We start from the raw sequence: 3,651 nt of genomic DNA, 5'->3' as shown, positions 1-3,651 counted from the left end.
AGATCTTGACTGAGAGCAGAGAATAACAAGAAGATGATTACCTGTGTTTTATTGACTATACACATGCTTTCGACTATGTGGATCATGATAAACTATGGATAACATTCTGGAGAATGAGTATTCCAGAACATTTAATTGTGCTCACGAGGAACCTCTACATAGACCAAGAGGCAATCGTTCCAACAGAACAAATGGTTAGAAATCAGAAAAAAGGTGTGTGCCAGTGTTCTATTCTTTCACCATACATATTCAATCCATCTGCAGAGCAAATAACCTGGGAATATGGATCATATGAAGAAGAATGTGGTATCAGGATTAGAGAATGATTCATTAACAATGTGTGATATGCAGATTATACAACTTTGCTTGCTGAAAGTAAAGAGGACTTAAAATACTTACTGATGAAGATCTAAGAACCAATAGATCTGTTTTGGAAGAAGTGCAGCCAGAGTGCTCCTTGGAGGCCAAGATGGCTAAGCTTCGTCTCTCATACTTTGGACATATTGTCCGGAGGGAACAGTTGCTGGAGAAGGATGTCATGCTGGGTAAGGTGGAGGGTCAGAGAAAAAGAGGAAGACCCCTAACGAGATGGATTGGCCAGGTGGCATCATTGATGGACTCAAGTGTGGCAGCGGTAGTGAAGTTGGCCCAGGATCAGACATTGTTTCATTCTGCTGTGCATGGGACCGCTATGAGTTGGTTCTGACTCGATGGCACCTGACAACAACAACACTATGCATGTCAAAATTGGACAATGACTAAGGAAAACCATAGAAGAATTGATGTATTTGAGTTATGGTGTTGGAGAAGAATATTAAAAGTACCATGTACTACGAAAAGAACAAACAAATTTGTGTTGGAAGAAGTACAACCAGAGCTTTCCTTAGAAACTAGGATGTCTGGATGCTACAATATTATCAGGAGGGACCAGTTCCTGGAGAAGAACATCATGCTTGGTAAAGTGGAGGGTCAACAAGAAAAAGGACAACCACAAGGTGGATTGGCACAGTGGTAGTAGCAACAGACTCAAGATTGTGAGGATGCTGTATTGTTTCATTTTGTTGTGCATGTGAGTCAGAACTAATGGCACCTAACAACAACAACAACAACAACAACAAGGAGCTTCACTTTCCAGGGACCCCAGGTCCAAAGGATGTACTCTACCCCGACACTTCTTTTTTGGTGGTAGTAGGTCCCCCTGCATCTGCTCACTTCTCTCTTCTTTTATATCTCAAAAGAGGTTGAGATATAAAACATAATTAGCATCACACTGTGTGCTGTCCAGCTGGTTCCAACTTACAGCAACCTTATTCACAACAAAATGAAGCACTGCCCAGTCCTACACCATTCTCACAACTGCTGTTATGTTTGAGCCCACTGCTGCTGCCACTGTGCCTATCAATCCCATGGGGTTTTTTTCCTTCATCACTGACCCTCCACTTTACCAAGCATGATGTTCTTCTCCACAGACTGACCCCTCCTGATAATATGTCTGAAGTATGAGAGACAAGTCTGGACATCCTGGCTTCTAAGGAGCATTCTAACTGTACTTCTTCCAACACAGATTTGTTTGTTCTGTTGGTAGTCCATGGCACTTTTAATATTCTTCTCGAACACCATAGCTTAAATACATAGATTTTTCTACTGTCTTCCTTATGCATATCAGGCTATTGAAAATACCATAAGGATGCTGAAAATGCCATGGCTTGGGTCAGGCACACATTAGTCCTCAAAATCATATATTTGTTCTTAAACACTTTCAAGAGGTCTTTTGCAGCAGATTTGCCTAATGTGCTATGTCATTTAATTTCTTGACTGCTGCTTCCTGGAGTGTTGATTGTGGATTCAAACAAAATGAAGTCTGACAACTTCAGTCTTTTCTCCATCTATCATGATGTTATTTATTTTAGTCCAGTTTTGAGGAATTTTGTTTTTTCACATTGAGGTGCAATCCATACTGAAGTCTGTATCATTGATCTTTATTAGTATTTTCAGTCCATATCATTTCCAGCAAGCAATGTTGTATCATCTTCATATCTCCTGATACCATATTCTTCTTCATATAATCTAGCTACTCCCATTATTTCTCAGTGTTCCAATGGAATAAGTATGATAAAAGAATACTACCTTTTCACACACCTTTCCTGATTTTAAACCATTCAGTGTTCCCCTGTTCTGTTTCAATAACTGCCTCTTGGTCTATGTACAGGTTTCTCATGAACATAATTAACTGCTCTGGAATACCCATTCTTTGCAATGGTATTCATAGTTTGTCATGATCCACATAGTCAAAAAAAAAAAAAAGCTTTTGCATAGTCAATAAAGCCTAAGTAAGCATCTTTCTCATATTCTCTGCTTTCAGCCAAGCCGTTAGCAATATTATCACTAGTTCTGAATCTGGCTTGAATTTCTGACAGTTTCCTGTTGATGTACTACTGGAAATGTTTTTTAATCATCTTCAGAAAAATTTTACTTGAATGTAATATTGTTTAATGATTTTTACCTTCAGTTGGGTCACCTCTCTTTGGAATGAGCACAAATATGGGTCTCTTCCATTCGTTGGCCAAGTAACTAGTTGCCTTTCAAATTTTTTGGCATTGACAAGTGAGCCAAGTGAACTGCTCTGGGCTGTATCAGTTTGTTGATCGATTTCAATTTGTATTTGGCCTATTCCTGTAGCCTTGTTTTTCACTTATGCCTACTGTGCAGCTTGGACTTCTTCCTTCATTTCCATCAGCTCTTGATTATACTCTACCTCTTGAAATGATTGAACATATACCAATTCTTTTCAATAGAGTGACTCTGTGTATTATTTCCATCTTCTTTTGATATTTCCAGTATCATTTAATATTTTGCCCACATTTTTGTTGGTAAGTGCCCTGGAGTTGGTTCTGACTCATAGCAACCCTATATAGGGTTTCCAAGGAGCAGCTGGTGGATTTGAACTGCCAATCTTGAGGCTAGCAGTCTACTGCTTATCCTATAGCATCATACCTTCAATATTGCAAGTTGAGGCTTGAAATTTTTCATTCTTTCAGCTTGAGAAATTCTGAGCATGTTACTCCTTTTTGATTTTTTAACTCCAGGTCTTTGCACATTTCATTATATTATTTGACTTAGTCCTCTCAAAATGACATTTGAGATGTTTCTGTTCAGCTCTTATACCTCCTCGGTTCTTCCATATGCTTTAGCATCTCTATACTGGATAGCAAGTTTCAGAGTCTTTTCTGACAGCTATTTTGGGGTCTTTTCCTTCTTTCTTGTGTTTTTAATGGCCTTTTGCTTTCTTTCTGTATGATGTTCTTGATGTTATTCCACATTTCTTTTGGTCTTCAGTTATTAATATCTAATGTATTAAATCTGTTCTTTAGGTGGGGTCTAAATTCAAGATAGATATATTCAAGGTTATATTTTGGCTTTCTTAACTTGTTTTAATTTTCTTCAGTTTCAGACTTAATTTGTATAGGACCAATTGATGGTTTGTTCCACAGTCTGCCCATGGCTTTGTTTTAGCTGATAATACTGAACTTTTTCACCGTCACTTCCCATTGCTGTTGCTAGGTGCCATCAAGTCAGTACCAACCCATAGCAACCTTATGCACAGCAGAATGAAATACTGCCCAATCCTGGGCCAACCTCACTACTGTTGCC

This window comes from Chrysochloris asiatica, unplaced genomic scaffold (assembly GCF_000296735.1).
Source record: "Chrysochloris asiatica unplaced genomic scaffold, ChrAsi1.0 scaffold00087, whole genome shotgun sequence".
Lineage (NCBI taxonomy): Eukaryota > Metazoa > Chordata > Mammalia > Afrosoricida > Chrysochloridae > Chrysochloris > Chrysochloris asiatica.
This window is presented reverse-complemented; position numbering follows the sequence as displayed.